A 13038-nucleotide genomic window follows, 5' to 3' on the forward strand; every position below is an offset into this window, starting at 1 on the left:
CGGCCCGGCGGCCGCGCAGCAGGTAAGGACCGGCCGCCGCCGCCGCGGAGTTTGCTCGAGTTTGCCCGGCTCGTCCCGTCTCGGACGTGCCGCGGCTCTGCCGGCGACCGGGGGCTCGCGCTGACTTGGGAACAGCCCTGGTGATGCGTTTCACGGTGCGTGTGTGCATGGGGAGGGAGACRGGCGATCTTTGCACAAGGCTTGCTGCTCGTTACAGTGTGCAGTTACAGCTCAGCGACGTTCACATGACTGTGTGCAAATTATGGGAATAGCTAAGCTTGGGGTGTGCATACCAGTCATCGACCGGCGAGGAACACAGTTTATAAATTTAATCTGTTAGGTGTCGAGATAACATAGCATCTCCGTGATCAGTAGGTATTTGTAAATAGAAGCAGGCTGGGCTCTCGGCTGAGCTGCCCCTATTTACACTGCGGCGTGGCTGTGTTTAGCTTTYGGCCCCCCCCGGATTTACCTTGTTCTTTGTTAGTTACAGTGGAGCCTGCCCTGGCTGTTTGTCTTCAGCAAACACTGTAACACCGAGTTATGCACCAAAGACTTGCACCAAGGCAGGGAATGATGACATCTGCTCTCCTTTCTGATGTGGTGAAGTCAATGAATTTTTAAGATCCCAAACTGGCTCTCTCTATTGGAGTGTATTTGGGACAAGTCTTACATAATGTATGTGTGGCATGTGTGTATCATGTGCGTTGGAGCTTTCCTGTCGAGAGCACTTTATCTGTGATTTGCATAAAATAATCATATGTTTCCATTAGAAACTATTTGTAACTTAAGTGAGGTGGAAACAAGCGGTGCCTGGTAAAGGCTCTGGTTCAGTATGTTGTTGTCCAAAAAGTTTTCTCGGATTTTTGGCATGTGGCCTGAAACCATAGTTGAAGGAACTACTTTTACCAGAAACCAGTTGCTTTTTTTTCTTTAAACTCCATGTAGATGCTCACTATATTTTTTTTTTAAAAAAAACACTATTAAATACTGAAATTATTTAGAATTTGGAAAAATCTATGTATAAAATGGCTCCCCCAAATCAGAAGTCAAAGCCATCCGTCAGTCCCCACATTATGGGTGAAGTTGGTGAAGACAGCTCTTCTGGGGGAGAAATGTGAGGGAGGTACCCCTAGCAGGGGCTAGGTCTAGTTACCTAGCTGAGAATGTCCTACCAAGTRTGAGTGACAAAATATTATTATATGATTTTTGCTCTTATCCTCGGGGGGGAGGGAGATCTGCAGCTGACATCCAGCACTTGTTTCATGATGTAAAATAAAGTGTGTGTTGATGTTACCGTTATACAAATAAGCTTTAGGCCCTGATCTATTATTGGCAGTGCTTTCTTGAACTTCTCTTGGTTTCTTTAGGAAGCTGTGCCAGAGCTGCTCACAGGCAGAGGGCACTTGTGTGTATCTAACGGGTCATGATACAAAAGTTGGGGAGTTTTTCAACTTCGCATTAGAAGCCCAGTCCATCAGCCACAGCATAGCCTCCTAAATCCGTGGGACAGCTTGTGGCCATCAATTCTACCATTGCATTTGTGTGGGAAAAGCTTTAGAGCGCCACGGACTCGATACGATCTCGGAGGATCTGCTAGTGCAGATCAAGGCCTGAGGAAAGACTGCAGGCAGCATTGATTGAATTGGGATCTGCTGGGACTGAGCAAACCGAGCTTTTGTATGTACGTTATACCGTAGTTTTAAATGTATCTTYTAAATGTTTCTGTAATTGTAGCAGAATTTGGTACAGTGTTGTTCATGAGGATTAATTAGCAGCCAATGTTATTGTTAATAACTGAGTACTTCTTTCCTGGTCATTCTTGYCCAGCAGGTGCCTGGGAGTCAGTTATCATAGTTTAGGTATGGAACAGCTTTCTGTGAAACAAATCTGCTTGTGTGCACTTACGCAAATTGTCTAGGCTACTAGTGGCTACTTCAGTCTTGCAAGAAGTACTCAATCTAAAAATAGCTTCCTAGGTGCCTTTCAAAACTATGCTGTTTCCTTTTCCTACGTGTTTTCTGGTGTCACGACAGCCAAAGGGGCAGGGAAGACTGCTCTTCGTTCTTTCACCTCACATCCAGTGAGGCTGCATTTGATTGCACGCTGCTTAAATGAAGTATATCGCTTCAGTCTGGATTCAAACTTATAATACATGCAGTGTGAAAGGTGCACTTTAACTCCAGCTTCTGGAGTTGGAAGCAAGTTCTTGTTTGTTGCAAGGTTCTTGTTTGTTGCTGAAGGTTTTTTAAAAATTGCTGGTTATATACAAATTGTAAAAAGTTTTCAGCAGGCATCACTCCCTCTAGAGTATGTATAGCTCTTAGTCCTGCAAGGATTTACCCATGTGCTTACATTCTTGTTCATAGGTAGTGCTTGTGAAGGCATGGAATTTCTTTTATATATGTAATATTAAACATGTATATGTGTCTTTGCAGGAGCCAGGCTATAACATTTCATATGCAATATATTAGTGCATATGTATACAACTCAATCACAAGAAGTTTTAGATAAATGGACAAATTTTGTGCTGAACAGCTGCCATAAAAGTCCTTTTTTTTAAACGTTTAAGATCATAGTGAAGTGGAGCATGCCCCAGCATGTTATCCTCTAGGGAGCTCCACAGAGGATATGTAAGAGCAGCTCTTGATATCTGAAAACAAACCGTTACATTTTGTTCCTCCKGTGAGGAATCTGCCCTTGCACAAGAGTCTCTGAAACTCAATGTGAAAAGATCTATTTCCATTTTTTTTTAAGGCTATTCATGTATTTTAAGAATCTTACTGTATATTCAGAGACTCGGTGGAAATTACTGGCTSCATTTCTTAAATTGCTGTTTATAGGACCTGATTCAGGTCCAGGCTGGTGACAAAAGCGGGCCTCTGGTTCCGTGGTTGCCCCTTGCTCCTACGCCTAGCGCTGGAGGCGCTTGTTGCGCCCAAGACTGTGCCGTGGTGGGTGCGCGGGGCGGCTGTAGCACCCTGCTACCTGCTGCCTCACGAGCGTGGAAGTCACCCTAGGAGCAGGAACTGCGATCTCTGACTTTTCCCTGTCCTCCTCCTTCGGGGCTGGACGAGGGAGTGAGAACAACTCCGGAGCCCGACAGGGTTAGTGAGCTGAACGTTCAGGTGTGCGGAGGCCGATGCTTAGACTTGGGCTTCATCCRTTTGTGCAGCCGCGTGTGGTGGTTTGGGGGATTGTATTTGGCTTGATTATCCATCCTTTGGGGCGACGGTTATGTTTTTCTCTCTCTGTGTAGCTACCCGGCAAAATGGAGCTTGTAACTGGAATGTCTAGATAGTTTTGTAATGATAAACCGACAAGARCAAAACACTGGAGCTCGCAGAAGTTTTTTAAACTAAACGATGTAACAAGAAGCCACTTCCATAAATGTACAGGGAACTTATCAAACTTGTTATGGGAATTATTACTTGTGGATGGAAACCAGATTTGGCTTTSCTTGTTAAATATATATTCACCATTCTTTTATTTTGCTTGCACCTCTTCTGTTTAAATACTTTTAGGTCWTTTTAATCTGTTTAGTCACAGTGATGTTTTGGTAAGCAAGAAATATTAATATTGATTTCACTGATTCCTTTAGGATAGCATATTTGAGCTATCTTTTTTCTGAAATAATGAGAATGATTTTCATTAACTAAAACTGGTGTTACTTTTACCTGATACCTTGATGGGTGGGTTTTTGTTTTGTTTTGTTTTTRAAGCATACTCATTGAATTTAAGGCTGGCTTTATGTGAAGGACAGCGTTTCAGAGCATTATAATTTCATTTCCTTTAACTTTCCATGTCAGTGGATAATATAATGAAATTTGGCCTACTGTTAGTGAATCAGTAAGGTTAGGCTGTGGGGAAATAAAGCTGATRTAACGGTAAATCCAGTGACCTGCCTTCCAAACAATGACAATGGATATTTTTGGCCTCAGATGCAGAGGAAGGTGAAGGAGATATCAAGATTTTTGCTCTCTGAAGTAATTGTGAAGGTCAGTTTGATCGATTATAAAAGCGTCATCCAGAATTASGGACACAAGACCATGACACAGCATAAAGCATATGGAAGAAACACACGTTTAGAATTTCTTCCCCATCATTGCTGTCCTAACAAGCAGTTGTAYGTATTATAATCAACCATATAAACAGCTTATGAAAATATTTAAGAGGCAATAAATTTCAGCATTGCTRATGTTAAGAGGGATCTCTAAACAAACAAAGGTGTCTGAAATGCTGAACATCCAAAGAAAAAAGAGTTCACCATCATATAACCCTGCTTTGATGTTCTCTAACATCTAGGACATTCTTGTGTTTTGCTAACATGAGGAGTTTAGATAGCAAATTGTGTTCAACACTACCCAAGTCTTTCAGAAACTACATACTGCAGCTCTTAAACAGCRAAAGTTCATTCTTCCAAAAATTATTTCACTAGCACCTACTGACTGCTGAAATGGTCCTCTTCAAGACTGCTGCTGCTKCTTTTTTAATCATTTGGTAACAATGTAAACTTTAAATTACCATGTGATGCAGAAAGAACTCTGAAAAGACAGYGCTGAAAATGTGTATTGGTGATCTAATAAATTAGATGAATGATGGTGTGCCAAAACTTGCTAATGATGCAAAAGTATTTTGATTAGGCAAGATTGAAGTAGACTGAGAAGTTGTAAAGGGAATCCAAGAAATCTGGGTAAAAGGGAAGCGTAGCCGATGATGTTGATAAATTCAAGAATATGCATGTTAGAAGAAATAGTCAAATTACTCATTCATATTACTGGATTGTAAATGAACTGTATTTGTCAAGGTGGGAGGAAGACTTTGGCAATGTTTTATTAGAACTTGTGCATCTCCTTAATGTTTAGCATCAGGCAGAAAAAACTGCCACAGCTGTGAAATACTATGTTAGTAACACAGAGGAGATTCAGGAATTGGTGCTTAAATTCACCTGGAATGCTTGATTTGTGATATCCTATCAGAGAGGAGGGATTGGAAAATTTTCATATGAAGTTGAACTGAAAACRTTAAGGTAGTTTTGTTCTAAAAAGATCAACAAGAGAAGGTAGAATACATTTATGCAGAATAATGATTAGTTATTACTAAGTAATGAATATGTTACCCTTTGGTATAATACCTTGACTATGTATAGGGAATAAATTCAAAAACATTTAAAACTCCTAAATCACCTTTCTTTCTTTCTTTCTTTTTCTTTTTTCTTTTTTTTTTTGATACAAGTAATTATAATACTGATTACCAAAGGAGATCACGTCATCCAAGAGCATAGTAGGATGAGAAAGAAAAGTAAACCATTTCTATGGATAGCAGGAACATTCACAGTTGCATTTGAAGAGATCTTAACCATTATGCTCCAGGGCATAAATCAACCATTATCTGGCAAAGGTTAAGAAATTTCCCTTAGGACAGATCATACCATAACTATCTTCTGTGACATTCCCTATGCTTTCTTCTGGAGAACGTAGGGTAAGCTGCTGTTGGGCTGCGGTTTTGACCCACTGTAACAATTCCTGTATTCTGCTGTGTATGAGAGTRATTTTAACTAAATTTTAATGGAGGTGGAATTAAAAGATTGTGGTTTTATATATATTTAGACTTCATAGAAAGTGTTTTTGGGGCTTGCAACTCTTAAATGTAACAAACTATGATAATGTTTTAATTTACTGAGGCATGCTGTGTTGGGGTATGGACTGGCTTAGAGAAGAACAGAAATGGCATTTAGGTTTCATTTAAAAGACAGCTCTGGTATCTGTTGTTAATCAGTTTGGTTATGATGATCAATAATTTCTAGTACTTGTTTTAATGAATGAAGAGTAATAATTTCTCTGCAGTTAAATATTTCTGAATTCTTTAACAGAGTGGTAATTTTATCACTATGACAAATATAAGGACCAATTTCTGGAGGTAAGAACTAGATCTTCTGTAACATACTGTGTCTTTCAGAGAAACTATAGTCAAAGCAATAGTGTAGCAACTACCATAGAATTCTTGCATATCTAMAGACTATAAACACTAATCTGTTGCAGAAGAGAAAATGGAAAAAAAWGTTTTGATTTATTAGCACACAGTGTGACTAATTTAATAATAAACACCTCATGCTAGCATGTTCGTATCTGTATGGTAAAAGATGATTAAGTTTTGTCTGTAGAAGTATCATAAAGCCATAGTGTAGCTGTAASTCAAAGTATTAAAAACAAAGTCTTTTGTGACTTTTAGGTGATTTGACCAACCACAATGAGTTGTTGTAAAGACTATCTAATAGCTATCTACAAAATAAAATGTGAATTGTTTTTGTGACTTCCTCTTCAAAAGACTGAAGCTATTTTGAAGGCAGCCTTGCACTGTTTTTTGGAACCTGGGAAGGAAGGTTAATGGGAAGACTCGCATTTGTAAATGTACGTAGAAGTGATGTTGTCTTTTGAGACTCCAGCCTTTAAAAGCTGGGACWGATCCAAAGCATAGCTATGCAGTGTGTGTTGAATAGGGCCTTAACCCAGGATAAGCTGGCAACGTAGGAGAAGAGCGAGGGTAGCAGTAGTTGTTTTAACTTGTGTTTGTGCAATTCTTTCTTGTTTTTACAACTGAGAAAATAGTTTACATTCCTTAGGTTTTTTTAGATTAGCTCTTATCATGGAACTCCCTCTTTTGAGAAAAGGCATTCACTACCTTGTAGATAAAGTGTCTTTAGCCTTTATTGATGATGATAATTAAGCTAGGTTTTTGGACAAGCCTGGGCAAAATCAGAGGACTTTACCAATCAGAGTTTCAGCTAATAAAAGCCAGATCCCATGTTTGATGGCTACTACCACATGGCATTTTCCTATAGATCCCTTCCCTCAGTAGTCTCATTTATTCTTTCAATGAAAAACTGTGAGAATTATGCATTTTCTAACCGCTGTGTATCACATACTTATCTTAGATGCTTTAAAGCCAAGCCAATGTTTAATAGGGTTTCCACACACAACTTTTTTTTTTTCTCCCCTTTCCCTCCATTCTGGAAAAAAAAAAAAAAAAAAAAAAAAAAACATATCCAGCAGCCTTCAAAGCCTTCAATCTGCAGGTTGAAGTTGAGTAAAACTTCTGATGCCTTCAGTGGGAACAGGCCTTGAAAGACTCATCCTAAGTATAGACAAGATAGATATCTTAGAAAATCTGATGCCTGCCTTAAGAGCTGTCGGAGATGCTCAATGTGAACAGAGCTGCCTCGGGGGAAGAATCCTGAGGAGCTTTGGGGGTTATGGGAAGTTACTGCAAGGGTTCTTAAAAACCTTTCTGATCTGAAATGATCATAACTTTTTTCTTATTTGACATACTTTGTTTAGGAGGTTGGAGCTGTTGAGTAGGATTGGATACCTTCTTCATAGTGTTTTGAAGATTCGTTCTGTTTAGGAAAGTATTTTGGTCAGCTTGCTTGCATTGGAAAGGAAGTTGGCTGCTAACTTATGGGAATGGCTAATTCAGTCTTTTGCTGGTAAACAGAAATGCTAACAGAGACTCAGAGCTCTGGTAGTTTCAGATCCTCTAGGAGAGTGGACCAGGTAAGTTTCTGCTTGTAAATAAAAGAACTCATGCAGACCTGTCTAAGTATAGGTCCTTGCACCTTTGCCAGGATTTGTTGCAGGAATCTATGATAGCAGAGGAAGCTAAATCACAGTGTTGGTCCTGATGTCCTCCTGCTTGCCTCTGTTGTGGTTTTCTCTGAGAACAGAGGGAAGCATTGACAAGGTTATCTTGCAAGTTTTCTTCCATGTTTTCATGTTTCCCTTGGTAACTCGGTGCACAAGAATTCATTTGTGTATGGTACGAAATCTTGTTCGTAAAAGCAAAAGAACAAAGATGTTGCATGAGGTGTTACTCAGAGTTACTGAGACAGGTTAGCATTTAGCATCCAACTGTTAAGTATGTTCATTACTAATTCTTTCACTTCAAAAATTTATTTATTAATTTTCTTTCTGACATTTAGGAAAAAGAAGTTGCCATTTAAAGCTGAAAGTTAACTTTACCTGTTATGTACATTAAACTACATATCAAAATGTTGTGTGTTAATGTTTCATACTAGATGTTTTGCAGAGAAAGTGTTTAAATAAATACAGTGCTATATATGGAGAGTCAGATTTCATTTAATAATTAACATTCTTTAATTCCTTTCTGTGTTGTAGCATGTGCTGGGGCTTTACAAATAGCAAAAGGCACAATATATGTTTTGAGTTACGATCTTAAGAGGGAAAGCAATGCTTTGGTGCAACAGGCAAATGGTATGTTGGGGGGAGCTGGCATGTATTACTTATAATTTTGGGGAGTTTATTTGATCATAGCCTGCCCTGCTTAGCAGCTGGTTCATTTCTTGGTGTTTTTCTGATTTCTGTGTTTATATTGTTGTAAATGTGCATTCCTGTTCAGGTATGCACATTTCCTCCAAACTTAAAGTTCAGTAATTAAGAGACAGTTGATTTAGAAGAAAATCATTGATCCCACCTCAGGACTTGTCCTTATGAAGTGATGAGAGCTTCCTTGGAACTGAAAGGGAGGGTGTCTGGTATGTTTATGAATATTGTAACTTGGACTATGAGATCTTTTCTGTGTGCTCTATGGTAGTTTTACTTTAGTTTTTTTTTTCCTGTTTGTTGCTGGTATATTAGCCTAAAATGTATTTGTCTTACAGAACAACTCTGTGTTTTCGTAATATATATTTGTATATAACCCATCCCTGCTGAAAGAGTAAATGGTTAATCTGGGTAGGATGTGCTCTCAAGAAACATTAAACACTGCCTAATGATGGCCCATTGTTTCTTCTGATGTACAAGTGGGTTTATCCAGAGACTGATTTATTCTTAGTTTCCTCTAGAATCTGATTTTAGCTGTGAGAATTGTCACCTATGTGCTAATTAATTTGTCAAAACATCTGATGAGGTTGGTGCATGCTGGAGACAATTAGTCATATTGTTGTATTAGTAATGTCAGCTTCTGTTGATGTAATACAAAGTTTCTTTCCTACTTTTGTATTTTCAGCTTGTGTTACAATAGAAATTTGTTGTAGTTTCTCACCAGCCATATGTGTTTAGCACACTTGACAACTGCTACTAACTCTTTGCATATTGCTGCCAAATTTTGCACTTCTCTCTCTCTCTCTCTCTCTCTCTCTCTCTCTCTCTCTCTCTCTTTTTTTTTTTTTTTTTTTTTCTCCCCTCCAGGGTAAATCATTGCCATATTCATGAGTGGCCAGACTGTAATATTGTGATAGTACAGTAAGCCCCACACAAGTACATCTCTTATACAAACCGGGTATTCAGCTAACTTCCGAAAAGACTGTACACTGTCAAATTCCACTTAATTTTGCTCTCTCTATTCTGCTCAGTAACCTTGATTATAGTGTAATTAATTTTGTTTACCTTGGATGGAATCAAAGCATGTCTCAGTCTCTTCATGTTGTACATTGCAGTCAAACAAACAGAGCTATGGAGGATATCAAAATAACAGTGAAGGATAGCCTCAATCATTCTGATAATTTCTTAGCATGAAAAGATGACTGCTTGTGTTTGAGGAAAGGGAAGCAGAGAGAGAGAGAGAGAGAGAGACTTATAAAATGAAGTATTCTTTTGTCTGGTTTACAAGTATGAGGGTTATTTTGGTTATTAAGTGATAGTGAAGGATGGAGGTGAATGGTAGACACAAAAACAGTGGGCTTGCTGTTCTTTCAGAAGATTAGGAGAGCATTCTTGGGCCCCTTTTCAATGCTAGAAACTGAAGATTGAGGTTGGACTCGTGGGTGGTCACCTTAGAAAAGCTGCTCAGCACAGCCTGTGAGGGACTGGGCAGCAGCTTGGAGAACTGAACCCACATCCATGTCATGGATGTCCTTCTCCAGAAGTTACACTGTGGGAAAGTGAAACTAAACTTAGAACTGTGGTGTTGAAAAAGACTGGTAATACAGCAAATAAAAGGATTTCATAAGATTGAGGTGGAACCTAGGTTGTTTACTGGGCAGARCTTCTTGATAATGAGTTCTATGGTTTATTGCATTAATTTCTCAAGAATAGTAGCTCTGTGGGGGACAACTTAAAATGAGACTAGAGAGTCCACTGGAGCGTTCAGTGAAGGGACTGAGTCTTTGCTGGCAGGAACCATGACAAGATTTCAACTTTGTAATCAGGTCTCTTTTTTGATAGTGGTTTGAAATAATAAATTATTTTAAAAATAAGACACTTGTGGTCATAAGCGCTGGTAATTTTTACCTTCTTCATCCTTAACAGAGTTAAAGAATATTTGTGTTACTGAGCTTAGAAAAAAGCCCAGGGTGGGAGGGCAGGAGGCTTGTGTGTTTTATGTGCATTGTTTAGCAGAGAATCTAGTAAAATAGTGCTACAGAAACAACCCAGAGATTCTTTATGTAAATATTTTTGGCAAGATAGGGCTTCGGGGCCCTAATGAGCCAAGTGATCTCCTTTGAAATGTTTCATACTTTTATAGCTACCCTCTGTTGGCATGTGCTTCACTATTTGCTTCATGCTGAGGTATTTGCCAGGCCATGTATCCATTCACCCTTCCTATTCCTGCCCCAGCTATGACTGTCCCGTGGCGTGAAGCCCGAGCCAGTTTCATACGTGCTGCCTGGGGGCTCGTAACATTGGTCTGTCAGTACGGTATGAATTTAGACCTGCTCACCGCAGTGTGCTCCAAGCAAGGGGCTGAACTCATCTGGTGGAGAACCAGTGCAGACAGGAGCAGCTTGTGCAATGACTTGGATGTAGGTACTCCTCCACTGCTGTCTCGGTAAGTTGTTTCACTGAGCTGTGTAGGTGCCTTTGTGCATGGGGGGTCAAGCTGAACAGAACTGGATCAGTATATCAAACTGATAGTGTAGGTTATCGGGTACTAACTGCAGCATGAGGGATGATGCAAAGTGCCAAGCAATAAAGAATCACTTCCTAAATAGTGTTGTCAATGTCAGGTGTTTTATTAAGTGTTTCAGTAGTGTATCTTCCACTGGCTAGGAAAACACATYATAGGAGAACTTGAAATTAAAAGTAACACATCTCTTGTCCTCGTAATGCTAGAGAAAAATGAGGATATTAGTAATATGATTTGAAAATTAAAATGCAGATAAGGTTTTTAAAATGTTAATGGTACATGGCTTAAGAATAGTTCTGCCAAATAATGAAAACCATTAATCTGTAATCTCTCACAGTGATGTGCTGTTTTATTACAGATAGTGTCTGAGTACATTGTGTGCTGCCCACCACCACATCCATTGTTGCATTTTGCATTGGAAAAAGTGATGTCTAGACAAGGCTATAAAATTTATCTCTGCAGTTTGTACCCCTCARGAGTTCCAGATATGACAGACAATGAAATGGTCACTTTGTGTATAGGAAACTTTGAAATGCTGAAACCAATTACAATATTTTATTACAGTATTTGTCTGTATATGCCTTCTTTAAAGACTGTATGTTTAACCTGAGTATTTATATTGTCAGTAATCTCTATACTTTCATCTCTCCTTGATTTAAAAAGTGTGGCAATGAAGGATAATTCTAAGAAATTGGTAGAAGTGTGAACAGAAGACAGTATCAAGTATGTGGAAGTAATTGGTGTACAGAGTTACTTTAAACATGGATATGTTAGCTGATGAACAGTGAGAAGTTYACAAGGACAAACTGTAAGTTCAAAGGAAATTGAAAACAAAAAATGCCCTATTGCCGTGTCTGGTAAGACTCGGCGTTGATTATTCTATCCTTATTCTGCCATGATCGTGGTGATGACAACTGTGTTTTCTTTCCTCTGAACAGTTAGAATATAAGGTATGTTTAGTTGAAACTTAGTTATGTTCAGTTCAGACCTTTTTCCTGAGATAATTATGGAGCAGCCTAACTAGATAGAAGGGGTTCAAAGTCTTATCCAAGAGAGACCAGTACAGTCGAAAACGATTCTAATACATGAAGAGTTAAGTGTTACAGCTGTTTACAAACTGGCATTGCAAGACATATCATTATATTACATGCTAGGAAAGTGAAAAAATACGATTCAGTTGTTTGAAAATGCATTAAATCTTTTTAATGCATCAGACTTCTGACAATTGTGTCATGATTATTTATTTACCTTAGTACAGGTATTTCCAAGCAGAAAAAGTAGTCAGCATTGCATCCAAAAGCCTCTTACCAATGCTAATAGACCTGCTTCTGTAGGAGTAACCTGCAGCCCCATGGACCAGACTAGGGTGTTCATATGGGCAAAGGTGCGTGGGATCAGGACATCAATTTGCAATAGGAAATTGTATTTCCAAAGGTGGGTGCATGAAATGGGTCAGTAACTCTTGGCAGCTTGTTGCAAAGTAAGTTCTGTTGTATTAAGCATGCAGGATCATTACTTACGAAGTAAAYTGCTATGACTTGATGTTAATACAAAAAGTTGTAGCAATGAGATTTATGCATCTAACATGAAGTGATTAAGCACACTTTTTAGCCAGGCTTGGGAATGAGTAAACACCTTAAATAATCTAAAATAATCTCTGGTTTTGTCATCTGTTTGGTAGTGTGCTTGCTTCCTGTGTTACAAAAGACATCGTTAGGTTATCTGTGTTAAAGCTTCCTGTTTTACCAGAGTGTTTTTCCATTATTTTTACAATAGTTTCAGAAGGTACTCATACCTTATTTCTGTAATAAAGGTTTTACTTGAGTTTTTTGAATAGCAGATGCTATAGCAACGTACAGGCTAAGAAAACAGTACTACTTTTCTCTGGAAATTGATGTTCTTTTTGTATAAACAGTTGAACAGCTTGTTCAGCTCTATCACTTCTTATTCTTGCTCTGTGAGCAATGACAGGCACTTTTTCTAAAGCACTTTTGAAGAGGGGTGTATATGCTGTAAAAGCCATGTCCTTCATTGTGTCAGATACTGATGACTTTAGTTTCCACAAGTTGAAAGAGAGCKGGTCCTCAGCATATGGCATTGTGGTGTGCATGTTTTGATTGGTCTTGGTTTAAGTGTTTGTGTGGCAAGGAGAGGGGTAAACTCACCTGCATGATG

General features: G+C 38.9%; 1 protein-coding gene across 1 annotated transcript in view; it reads left to right on the plus strand.

Annotated features, from left to right (window-relative positions):
* The window catches only part of PTPN14 (protein tyrosine phosphatase non-receptor type 14), a 121333-nt gene continuing 108295 nt past the window's right edge, over window positions 1-13038 (plus strand). The window contains exon 1 of the mRNA XM_085300131.1: window positions 1-22. The gene's annotated coding sequence lies outside the window, so the exon portion shown is untranslated. The remainder of the gene's footprint in view (window positions 23-13038) is intronic.

This window comes from Rhea americana, unplaced genomic scaffold (genome assembly GCF_003343005.1).
Source record: "Rhea americana isolate MKP2758 unplaced genomic scaffold, rheAme1 scaffold_160, whole genome shotgun sequence".
In the NCBI taxonomy this organism is placed as follows: domain Eukaryota; kingdom Metazoa; phylum Chordata; class Aves; order Rheiformes; family Rheidae; genus Rhea; species Rhea americana.